This window comes from Crotalus tigris, unplaced genomic scaffold, assembly GCF_016545835.1.
Source record: "Crotalus tigris isolate CLP2741 ecotype Arizona unplaced genomic scaffold, ASM1654583v1 scf7180000023675.2660513, whole genome shotgun sequence".
Classification (NCBI taxonomy): domain Eukaryota; kingdom Metazoa; phylum Chordata; class Lepidosauria; order Squamata; family Viperidae; genus Crotalus; species Crotalus tigris.
The window spans coordinates 1393896-1407678 of NW_024100112.1; positions in this window are offsets into that span (position 1 = coordinate 1393896).

A 13783-nucleotide genomic window follows, 5' to 3' on the forward strand; every position below is an offset into this window, starting at 1 on the left:
AACGAGCTCATTAATTTCCTAAGGATGCTATTTCATCCACTGGCCTTTAGTTTAATGTTGTTACAGTGCTGCTTATATGTTAAGACCCTATCTAGAGTGATCCCTAAATATTTAGGGCTGTGGCAATGCTCCAATAATGTCTGTTTCCATATAATATGCAGCTTCCTAGCAGCCTGCTTACTGCAAAGATGGAAGACATATACCTGAGTTTTTGCTGGATTTGGTCTTAACTGGTTATCTCAATAGTATCAATCCAGCTCTACCAGGGCTTCAGCTAAATGTTGTTCAACCTCCTCAAATGTTTTTCCCTGTACAACCATTGTTCGATCATCAGCATACATATAGTTAATACCTTCAGGGACCGGCTGATCATTGTGTAAATATTAAAAAGAGTTGGAGCCAATATACTACCTTGTGGCAAGCATTCCTTTGATTCCTCTATCTGCTTCATCTTCCCTGGAACTCCATAAAAATTATAATTATATAATGATACTGATAAATTATAAATTATAATCCTATAATTCTTAATTTTCAGTGTGGGGAAAAATTACTTTATAGCTCATAGCGATATAATGGCTCAGTGGTTAAAGACACTGAGCTTGTCATCTGGATAGCTAACATCCCAGGTTCAAGACCTGAGCACTGCAGGATGGGATGAGTTCCTGTTCTTGCCTCAGCTCCTGTCAACCTATTAGTTTGAAAGCATGCAATTGTGAATAGATAAATAGGTACCACTTTGCTGGGAAGGTAACAGCATTCCATGCACTTCGGCATATAATAATGTGGCCACATGACCATGGAATGTCTTCCCTTGGCTTAGCTCCCTTAGCTCCCTTGGCTAAGAAATGGAGATGAGCACCCTCTAGAGTTCAACAGGATTGGATAGGGGAAACCTTTACCTTTAAATAGTTCATATGTAGCAAACCTAGATTTCACAGAGGTCTGTGATTAGAACTTTCCATCTTTACAGTTACTTTAATGTAATAACAAACGCTAGAGCAGTGGGCACTTAAATAGTGTACAGACTATGGGGTTACCTCTGTCTGCCTAAATTGTTTCTGTTTTTTTCTCCTACAATTTTTTTTTTTTACTAGGATGAGGAAAAACTGTACGGATTTTGTAAGTCCCTTAACATTTTTCTTTGGAGAGGATGATTCTATTAGGAAAAGTGTATATCCTCTCTTTGTTTTGGACATTAATTCTAAATCACGTATCTCCATTTTGGTAGCTGATAATAGTGAAAAATCCTATTCACAGATTTTCCACAGCATGTCTTATTTGGGCCTAAATTAACTCAATAAGAATGATATGCACTGTCTATAATGTTTCATAGCTGGTTATGAGCACTTTTACTTTTTTCATAGGCTTTCTTGGGGTGAAATTTTCCCTTTTATTCTGCCAGTGTTCATTGACCTTTAATAATTTAGATATTTCATCTTTTGCTATTCTGTAATTTAAGTTTTAATTGACTGCTAGAAGTATCTTTATAACAGAAGTAAAGCAACCTGGTATTAGAGTACTTTTCATGTAATATAAACTTCATTTCAGTTATTCACACACAGAAATTTATTTGTTGCCAGAATGTGAAACAAATAAAATATGTATTTATTACATAACAAAATCACTTTTTAAAACAAACACAAATTTGGAAAATTGACTTTATCACGTGATTCAGTTGATGCCATCCATTCATCACTGGCAATAAGCAATTTTTTTGTACATGAAGTGTATAATAATTTAGTCTTTCAACAATATGAAACTAATAATTTACCACATTTTTTACTTGTTGGAAGATGGCATATGGGTGAATATTATACTCTCAAATGTTCATTTCATATTCAAAAATTTTGTAAATTGGATATTATTTAAATCTAAGAAAATTATTTAACATGTGTCTAGTTAATGTTTTCGTTTTCTGCTAGACATGGCCCATTGGGACATTGTTTTAGGGATATCTCCTTACCTGGACCCACGGTAACTCATGGTTTAGTCACCTGCTGTTCGGATCACTGTAATGCAGGGGTGTCAAACTGCCAGCCCGTGGGCCAGATGCATCATGGCGAAACTGCGCCCACCTCATTGCCAGGAATGGAAACAAAGTTGCGATGTATTGCGACACATCATGTGACATTGCGAGTTTGATACTCCTGCTGTAATGCATTGTATAGGGGGCTGCCTTTGAAGAGCATTTAGAAGCTTCAGCTGGTCCAAAATATGGCAACAAGGCATTTCTTATTACACCCATATAACAATGCAGCTCCGTGGGCTAAACTGGGTCCTAGTAGGCGCTACTTCATGTGAAATTCAAAGTGGTGGTTAGTACCTATGATGGTCTGCCTGATCTAGGACCAGGCTAGTTGCAGTACTGCCTTTGTCCATTGCCTTGGATCAGCCCACCAGATTCAGCAAAGACGCCATGAACTGGATCTCTTCCAATAAACAGTGTTATTTTTCTGGACCCTGGATTTGGTTTTCTCTGTGACAGTGCCTGCTCTATGGAAAAGCATTCTTGAAATTTAAATGATCCTGACTTGTTAGCCTTTCGCAAGGTGCTAAAGTCCACGTTCTGCTACTATTGGTGTGCTTTTCTATGATTGTCGCTGTTAGTTTAACATTGCCATGGATTACATATTGTGATTTGGTTTTTTATTTATTTCTTTTTTAATCCTTGTTCATTGCTGTAATATTAGGCCAGTCATGCTTTTTAAAGATTTATGTCCTATTTATCAAGCAAAAACAGAAATAATTTGTTATTATTACAGTTGGTCACACAGTCAGTCAGATGTTTACACTGGATTTGGCATTTGTATCCACCCATTGAATCCTTCCCAAGGACCTGGGATAAGCAGATGTTGTTCTTTTCTCTATTAGTATATTTGGTTGCACAGCTGACTTTATAAATTGTTATTATTTGCAATGGTGTTAAAGTGTATTAGAAGTATGGCATTCTATATCTATCATTATTATGTTACAACCTATTGACAAATCATGTATGTCAATGTATGTCTGTCTGAGATGAAATACAGATAATAAGAAATATGTCATAACTGATAGATTTATACCATTCATAATTTTCTCTACCTACATTTGTGAAACTATAGCAAGAATAAATGAAATGCTTTACAATTTTATATAAATATTGCTTCTAGTTTTGGTGGAGACATTGTTGTAATTATGATTATAATTCTTAATATTTACTTCAATGCTAATTTGATTATATAATAATATCTAATCATTGCTGTAATTTACTGTCTTACATTTTATTTATATGTTAATCAATGATTTAGTACCTTGTTAACTACATTTATACGGTCATGCTAATGTTTTGGAATTTAAAACAATTACAATAACTGATTTTCACTGTATTTATCATTTAAAATGTTTAAATTCTGTTTTGTTTGATTACTTGAACAGGAGAAATATTGAACAAAATATGCACTTCAATTATTTCCTCGCAGACCAAACCAATATAGCCAATAACATAGAACCATTTGCAAATTCCCTGCTGACTCATGATAAAATACCTTTCTCTGTACCTCTTACCTTGTCACTAGCAGTACCCTTTTTAAAAAAAATTCTTCCTATTTCTATCAACCTTGCATTCTACATCACAAAACAGAAAGCTTAGCGCAGGTTATTTATCTTTTGGGCTGAAGCTTCAGAAAGCCAGAAAACTTGAAGCAATGGCTAATGATTTCACAAGCATTTCTCATAATCAGTCCAAATATTCTATAATGAAATATATATATTTCAAAAGATCAGGAAAACATGGAATAAATTTGCTACTCCAAGTCTCTCCATTGCTTGAATGTTGATTTGGGTCAGAAAGACAATAAAATCATAGTTTCATGAAGAACATGAAGAAAACAAGGCAAAACACATTACTGTGCTGTACTGGTAATCGCACCCTTACAGATATATTTGAACAGATTTTCTTACAAATTTAGTAGATAATAAATTAATTAATGGCAATCATGATTTAATTAAAGGTACAAGCTTAATTATATATTTTAGATTAACATCTAACTTACAAAATGATAAATATGATTTCAGCCATCAAGTCAGTGTAGACCTTTAGCAAAAACATAGATTTTTTCTGGAATAATCTGTTCCCAACCTGGTCCTTCAGATCTTTCAAAGGTGCACCCTTTACCACTCTAACTGAATATGTCCAGTCTGATGCTGGTTATTTTCTTCTGAAAACAATTCTTGAAAAAAAGGATTAGTGAAAATTTAAAAGCATACAACTTGATGGACCAAAAGAAGTGTGTCTTTACTGAGGGCAGATTAATCTGATTGACAAGAACCCTTATAGCAGACAAGTGGCTGTCCAGTCTCTTCTTTAAAACCTCCAGTGATGGAAGACCCACACCTTCTGAAGACAAGGCATTCCAGTGGTTAATTGTTCTCATTATTAGGAAATTTCTCCTTAGTTCTCTGTTGCTTCCCTCCTTGATTAGTTTCCATCCATTGTGTCTTGTCTTGCCTTCTAGTGCTTTGAAAAATAGGTTGAATCCCTCTTCTTTGTGGCAGCCCCTCAAATATTGGAACATTGCTATCATGTCAGGCCTATTCCTTCTGTTCCCTAGAGGATAAACCCAATTCCTGCAACTGTTCTTCATATGTTTTAGCCTCTAGCCCCCTAGTCTGCTTTGTTGCTCTTTTCTTCACTCTTTCCAGAGTCTCTACATATTTTTTATAATAGGGTAACCAAAACTGAATGCAGTATTCTAAGTGTGGTCTTACTGAGGCTTTATAATGCTATACTAACACTTCATGTGATCTTGATTCTATCCCTCTGTTAATGCAACCTAGGATTCCACTGGCTTTTTTTGATTGCTGCCACACTCTGCTGACTTATATTTAAGTGACTGTACACTAGATTCCAAAATCCCACTTACAATTACTGCTATTAAGCCAGGTTTCACCTAACCTTACCTGTATGTTTGATTTTTCTTTCCTAAATGTAGAACCTTACTTTTCTCTACATTGAATTTCATTTTGTTAGATATGAGGGTCCAGTGTTCAAGTCTTCTGGAGTGTTGGCTATTTCAGCCAGTTTAGTGTCATTCAAATTTAATGAGTACTCCTTCTGTTCCCTAATCTAAATCATTCATGAAGACGTTGGATATAAAACAGAGTCTTGGGGTACCTCACTGTTTGCTTAGTTCCATGTAGATGTAGTTCCATTGAGGACCACACATTGAATGTGAATTGTCAGCCAGTTATGAATTCCTCTGGTGGAGATGCTGTTTATCTCACATTTTTTTTAGCTTACCAAGAAATAGGTTGTGGTCTACTTTGTCAAATGCCTTATTGAAATCCAAGTATACTATGTCCACTGTATTTCGTTGATCCACTAATTTAGTCACTTTGTCAAAGAATGAAATAAAATTTGTTTGGCATGATCTGTTTTTGATAAACTTATGTTGGCTTTTAGTTATAATTTTGTTTGGTTCTAGGTGTTTACAGATCTGTTGCTTGATTATTTTTTCCAGGATCTTCCCAGGTATAGATGTCAGGCTGATTGATCTGTAGTTTCCTGCATCTGGTTTGTGTGTATGTGTGTGTGTTTTTTAAAAAATAGGAACCACATCAGCTTTTTTCCAGTCCTCTGGCAATTCCCCGGTGCTCCAGGATCTTTGAAAGATATGGTACAATGGTTTCAAGATCACATCTGCCAGCTCCTTCAGAACTCTGGGATGTGATCCATCAGGTATCAGTGATTTATATTTATCAAGATCAGATAGTGTTCTCTTATCATTTTCTTGATTATTTTAATTTGTATTCCTAGTTTGTCTTTTACAGTTGTTTTTGAGGGAATGGAATGGAATGCAATAGAATAGAATAGAATAGAATAGAATAGAATAGAATAGAATAGAATAGAATAGAATAGAATAGAATAGAATAGAATAGAATAGAACCTTGGAGGTCTTCTAGTCCAGACCCCTGCTCAAGCAGGAGAACCAATACTATCTCAGACAAGTGACTATCCAGTCTCTTCTTAAAAACCTCCAGTGATGGAGCATCCAAAATATCTGAAGGCAAGCTGTTCCACTGGTTAATTGTCCTCATTGTTAAGAACTTTCTCCTTAATTTCAGGTTGCTTCTCTCTTTGATCAGTTTCCAACCATTGTTTCTTGTCTTGCCCTCTGGTGGTTTGGAGAATAATTCGACTCCCTCTTCTTTATGGCAGCCTCTCAAATATATACTGCTATCATGTCACCCCTATTTCTTCTTTTCTTTAGACTAGCCAAACCCAAGTCCTGCAGCCGTTATTCATATGTTTTAGTCTCCAGGTTTTGGATCATCTTAGTTGCTCTTCTCTGAACTTCTATGCCTCTGTTTATGCAACCCAGGATTGTATTAGCTTTTTTGGCTACTCTCGCACACTGCTGGTTCATGTTTAAATGATCGTCCACTAGGACTCCAAGATCCCTCTTACAGTTACTGTTTTTGAGCCAGGTCTCACCCAATCTATACTTATATCTTTGATTTTTCCTGCCTAAGTGTAAAACTTTGCTTTTCTCCACATTAAAACTCATTTTGTTGGATAGGGCCCACTGTTCCAGTTTGTCAAGATATTTTTGAATCATGAGCTTGTCTTCTCTGGTTTTGGCTAATCCTGCCAGTTTAGTGTCATCTGCAAATTTGATGAATTTCCCTTCTATTCCTCATGTAAGTTATTGATGAAGATGTTGAAGAGTACTGGTACCCCACTGCTTATTTCTCTGCATGTGATGTAGTACCATTGAGGACTACTCGTTGAGTATGGTTTGTCAGCCAGCTACGAATCCATCTGGTGGTGATGTTGTCTATTCCACCTTTTTCTAGTTTACGAAGCAGTAGATTGTGATCTACTTTGTCAAATGCCTTACTGAAATCTAAGTATACTCTGTCCACAGCATTTTGCTGGTCTACTAATTTGGTCACTTTATCAAAGAATGAAATAAGATTGGTTTGGCATAATCTGTTTTTAACAAACACATGCTGGCTACCAGTTATAACTTTATTTGCTTCTAGTTGGTCACAGTATGAATTAAGAATGAATTAAGTAGCTCTGATTTCTCTCTACTGCACATCACTTCCTTGCCATCTTCTCTCATTAATGGATCAATTGATCCTTGATTTTTTTTCTTATTTTTTATATGTTGAAAGAAACTTTTTAAACTATTTTTGACATTTATTGCAAGTTTTACTTCATTCTTAGCCTTGGCTTTTCTCTCTTCTTCTTTGCAATTTTTGGCTATTCTGCCTTAGGTTTATGTCTCTCTTTCCTTTATTTTGTACTTATCATTTTTGTATTTCAGTTTATCAGAGTTCTTTATGTAACCTGATGGTTTCTTCTTGGATTTCTTGTTTTTCTTTTTCAGTGGCATTGAGTGCACATGGTCTTTTATAATAATATTTTTTCAGAATTTCCCAATCTTATTGAGTTGTTTTCCCCTTTATTATTTTCATCCATGTTTTTTTTCTTTCATTTGTTCATCTTCCATTTTCAAAATCAATAAAAAAATACAATTTCTTAATCAGTTTTTCATTAGAACTCAACAACACCTGATCAAACATTGTCTGGTCTTTATAAAAACCATATATTTTAACATCTTTATCATACCTCGATTGCAGTTGCAGTCCAGGCCACCATAATAAGTCAATAACCTGATCTTCTAACTCTTGTTTATATTTTAATTTCCCATCTGTATTCAGAATATCCTTATATGTTAGAATTTTTTCAAATGTAACTAAGTTTGGGTGAGCGAACGCTTCTATTGTTGATAGCCATCCTGGGATTTTCATATAGATTTTTGGTTTTATCTTTTCCCATACAAATAATAATGTGTTTCTTATGTAGTGGTTTTGGAATTATCTGTGGGTTTTATTCTTTTCATACCACAAAAATATGTGCCATCCAAGTTGCAAATCATGTCCTTCTAAATATAACAACCTTTTATTTCTAAGGGTTATCCATTCTTTTAACCATGTTAGAGTATGTGCTTGGTAGTATATGACCCAATCTGGTAGTCTAAATTCTCCGTTTTCTTTAGCTTCTTTTTATATATATATAAATATTTTTATTGAGTTTTATAAAGGTAATAAAGGTATAGGGTCAAAAAGGATAAGACATTTTCTTTAGCTTCTTGTAGCATTTTCAGTTTAATTCTGGCTTTCCTTTCTTGACAAATAAATTTCGAGATCAATGTATTAAAATCATCAAAAAACCTTTTCTCTATTTTTATAGGTGTTGTTTGAAATAAAAAAAGGAATTTTGGTAAAATATTCATTTTCACAGTAGCTATTCTTCCTAACACTGATAGTTGTACGTTTTTCCATTTTTCCAACTCTAATTTTGTTTGATTTAGTAATTTTATATCTTCTTTTATCATTGCACATCTTGCTGTTAAGTATATTTCCAAATATTTAACTTTCTTAAGTCTGTTTTTTCTGAGGGTTTTTTTTTTTTTTTTGCTTATCTGTAAGTGTTTTAACTATAACTTTGGTTTTTTCTCTGCTTATTTTCAATCCTGCTATTTCTCCAAATTCTTCTATCCTTTTCAATAATTTAAGAGTTGTCTCCAATGGTTCTTCTATAATGAATACCAGGTCATCTGTAAATGCTTGTAGTTTATAGCTTTCATCTTTTATCTCTATTCCTTTGATTTCTGGATCTTGTCTGATATTTCTGTTGAGAACTTCTAAAGTTAGTATAAATAGCAGTGGAAGTAGTGGACATCCTTGTCTTGTGCCTTTCTTTATATTAAAGTTCTCTGTATAGTCCCTTTGACAATTACTTTTACTGTTTGTTTATCATATATTCCCTTAATGATCTTTATACACTTTTCTCCAAAGTCCATCCAATTTAGTTGTTGTATCATAAATTGCTAACTTACATTGTCAAAAGCTTTTTGAGCATCTAATAAAATTAGTGCCATTTGTTTTCCTGGGTGTATTTCATAGTATTGCAATGTATCTAAAATAATCTTAAGTTGTTTTTTATTTGTCTTTTTGGTAAAAATCCATTTTGGTCTGGATGAATAAATCAATCAAAAATCTTTTCAGTCTCTCTGCTATTATTGAAGCAAAGATTTTGTAATCCATGTGTAGTAGTGAAATTGGTCTATAATGTTTTATCTATGTCAAACCTGAGTCCTCTTTTGGTATTTGCTTCTGTCCACGTGTTTGGTAATTTAGCCTCTAGTAATACCTCATTGCAAACAATGATAATATGGATACAATATAGAATATAGAATTAGAGAAATGGCAAAATCTTTTGGAAAGAAACTACAAATTGACAGTAGCAACTTCTATAAAGAAAGCTTTGTATAAAGAAAACTTATATAAAATGTTTTATAGATTAGCAAATAGACATAAAAATATGTCTAGTAAATGCTGAAAATGTAATCAAAATCCTGGTACATATTATCATCTGTGGTGGACATGTATTACAGCAAAACAATTTGACAAAAATACATACTTGGTTAGAAAAGATGATATGGAAACTCACAGATTTTAAATCTGAACTTTTTTTATTAGGTATACTTCCAGAAAAAATTGATAAACAAAGTGTATATTTAACATTACATATATTAACTGCAGCGAGGATTGTATTTGCACAGCACTGAAAAAATGAAAAAACATCATTGGATGAAAAGATAATCAAGAAAATACTGGACTGTGCTGAAATGGATAGACTTACATTGAGAATCAAAGAAAAAGAAGACACAGAATATTTTCAGACATGGAACTTATTTTATCAATGGCTAGAAAAACAAGATAGAGAGTAAGAACTTAACTTTTATTACTAAGCAAAAAATTAACCCAGGCAACACATTATTCATTAAACACTAATGAAATTTTAATAATATAAAATTAATAAAATACTTTTTAAAAAAGAAAATATTTTCATCCATGAAGTCTTTCCCAAACTGTCTCTTAGTTTGTTAAAATCAACTCGCTTAAAATCTGAGACACTGGTTTGATTGTTCTATTGTTTGTGTTTGCATTATATTGAATTCCAATAGGATGTAGTCACTTTTCCCAAAGTTCCTGCAACTTCAACCCCCTCTTCACTTCTTCTTTGTTTGTAAGAATCAAGTCCTCTATAGCTGTCTTTCTAGTTCCCTCCTCTACTTTTTGGATGACAATGTTGTCAGCTAGGGGGTCAGGAAGCTGTTCAATCTCCCATTTGATGCAGAGTTTGTTTCCCAGTTGATCTCAGGGTAATTAAAGTCTACTATTACTATTGTGGTGTGTTTCCTACATACATTTGTAAACTGATCAGCAAAAAGTTCATCTATTTCTTCTGCTTGGTTGAGTAGCCTGGAGTAGTGATAGCAATAGAACTTAGACTTATACACTGTTTCACAGTGTTTTACAGCCTCTCTAAGCAATTTTAGAGTCAGTATATTGCCTCCAACAATCTGGTTCCTCATTTTACTGACCTTGGAAGGATTGAAGGCTGAGTCAACCTTGAGCCATTCCTGGAGTGAGCAGTGAGTTAGCCTGAACTACTGCATTCTAACCATTGTGCCACCATGGCTCTATGCCATAGTATACCTATGGTAATGTCATTATTTTTTCCTTTTATATTGATCCTTGATTTTATATTGACCAAAACGTTTTGGACAAAGTTGTTACACTGGGACATAGCCTGTCTGGATTGTACATTCTAGGGCTTAACTACTGGGTAGTTCAGTGGATAGGAAGCTGGCTCAGGATGGATCCTAATGTTTGAGTGTTAATGGGATACTGTTATAAATGGTGTATCACAAGACTCAGTCCTAGGTCCTATTCTGTTCAATGTGTGTGTGAGTGGTATAACAGAAGGATTGCTAGGTAAATCTGTATTTTTGCTGATGATGTAAAGGTATGTAATTGAGTTAATGTTCCTGGGTGTATTCATAATGTGGAAAACAATTTGACATTGCTGGAAAATTGGTCAAATGTAAAATCATGCATTTAGGGGATAAGAGCAGAACCGTTATGTAGATACAGTGTTAGATAGAACAAGAGAAGAAATGGATTTAGGTGTGCTCATAGCAGATGACTGCAAAATGAGTAAACAAAATTATGGGATGCATTGCTAGAGCAATGACCAGCAGGAAAAGGAGATCCTAGTCTCACATTTTAGACTTCTTAGACTTCTCAGGAGAGTTAGGTCTTTGTATGATATGTCCAAAGTATGATAAGTTGAGCATCACTTGTGCCTCAAGTAAGAACTCTTGAGAATTTATTTGTTCTATGATCAATTTGTTTTCTTGGCTATCAGTGGTATTCTCAGGAATTTTCTCCAATAGCAGCATTTAAAAATGCTATCACTGTCTTGTTTGCTCAAAATACAACTTTCTCTTTCACGAAACATCACAATAGAAATTATTCCCTCATAATTCTGATCTTTGTAAGTGTAGATATATCATGGCAACTGAAGATCTTTTCCAAAGGTTTAATTGTTACTCTGCCAAGTGCTACTCTGTGGCATAGTGTATGTCTTGTTTGTTGATTTCTTTACAGTTAATAGCTAAGGCAAACGATACCTTGAATATCTTCATTATGAGTTCTAAGAAAAGTTGCTGTTCCTGCTAACATTACTTTGGTCTTCTTTATATTTATATTTAATCTTAGAATCATTTTTTTACTTGCTCCTTAACTTTCATCATTAGAACTTACAGATCATTTGCATTTTAGCTATTAGAGCTAAAATTAGCATATCATAGATTCTGAAACCACTCTCATATTTTTATAATTCAGCTTCCATCAATATATATTCACCATATTGGTTGAATATATAAGATAAAGGAAATGGTCCTGGATTTGCTCCTTTAACAATTTGGAGCCGATTTGTTTCACCATGCTCCTTCTAGACAGTGATGTCTTGACGTGTATGTAGAATTTGCAAGAGAACTATAAAATGTGCCAGAATTTCTATTTTCCTGAGCACATTCTTTGTTCAAAATTCTGTTCATATACAGTGGTCAACTAGTTGTCTTTGCAATACTAACAAGCAGGAGATATTCCATCATTGTTTCTCTGCAACTAGAATTTGGAGGCACACTACATCCAACCTAGAAGTAATTGTTGAATTTTTGAAACCAATAACTGTTAGGATCCAAATGTTGCATATCACTATTTGTTAACAGTCCAAAAGGGACATGTCCATCCATAGCCACTATGTTTATTCAAAATCTTTTTGAAATCCTATCATAATGTTAATAGAATCATTTCTATCCAAATACTTTTTGATGCTTTCAAACATTTCTAGATTAATGTTATTTTACAGAATTATCACAGATTTTTTTCATCTGAGAAGCTTGTTCTTTGATGCACTTTATTATTTTTTCTTTTCTACCAGCTTGCCTGGAATAAATATTACATTCAGAGATATTCATGTTATATGGGTAAGCTAAAATGTGCAAGATGGTAGGGACAGATTACAACCCAAACCCTGTCCTTCTATATATATTTTTGACATCAACACAGAAATACACACAAAAGTGACAGTTATGTTCACTACTCCCTGCCCAATGTCTTCCAGGTTTTGACTCTTGCTTACAGATGTGTCTGATTAAACTGACTGGTCTGTAATTTTCTAGAACTGTCACATTAACTTCCTTCCAGTCCTTTAGCACCAAACCTGATTTGGGTGATATCCCATGTTTTGCTAGGAGGTCTGAAACGTATATTTTCAGAGAAAATTTTATTTGTGGGGTATTATTATTATTATTATTATTATTATTATTATTATTATTATTATTATTATTATTATTATTATTATTATTGAAGCTATTCCTATGTTAGGTCTGGGACTACTGTTTTCATTCATTTCCCATTCAAAGTAACATGAAATTTGATTACAGTTTCAGTAATCAATGCTAGAGGAGAAACCAAGGACTCAAAAAGGAAACCTCATGTAACTCAGGAGCTTAAGCATATCCATTCCTTTTTTTTAAATCAGAAATAATTTATCCAACCTTCACTTGCAACTTATAGCAGTATGACTTAAAATTGATATAAACCTAATAGAAACTTATTTAAAAGATCCACAATCAGTTGTTAAGCTGGTTTGCTCAATGAGCTCTGAGTTAAATTTCAATGTCATTTATAAATGTAATTAATAATTAATTCAGGATTTGATAATAGACATGTTGAAAATAATGCTACTAAAATGCTTGCTTGATCCTGAGGTAAAAAACGTAGTACATTTCAAATCCCCCCAAATGGATTGATTGATTGATTTATTTGTAAGCTTTTCTGCTTGCATATCTTAGGTTAATTAAATATTGCATAGCATTTAACATGTTCACAAAGGCAGTTCAACTAATAATGAATGATTGCACTTCTTTAACATTTATCCTAAGCCGTATATTCCTCTGAGATGAGTTGGTAAATATCAGCCGTTAATTAAATATATGTTTAATAACTTCTAGAGGTTATACCCCTCCTCAATGATCTTCAGTGCTGAATATGGGGTTTATCTAAACCAAAATTCTTATATTTCTCAGGATTGAGGATAATAATAAAATGAATAACATTTTAGAGTACATACCACTATAAAATATAGCTTATTTTTCTGAAATGGGGTTTCTAGCACAGCTCACTGCAGCCTCTGTATATTTATTCCTGTAGCAATAGCAATAGAACTTAGACTTATATAGCATTTCAAAGTGCTTTACAGCCCTCTCTAAGTGGTCTACAGAGTCAGCATATTGCCCCCAATAATCTGAGTCCTCATTTTACTCACCTTGGAAGGATGGAAGGCTGTGTCAACCTTGAGCCAGTGAGACTCGAA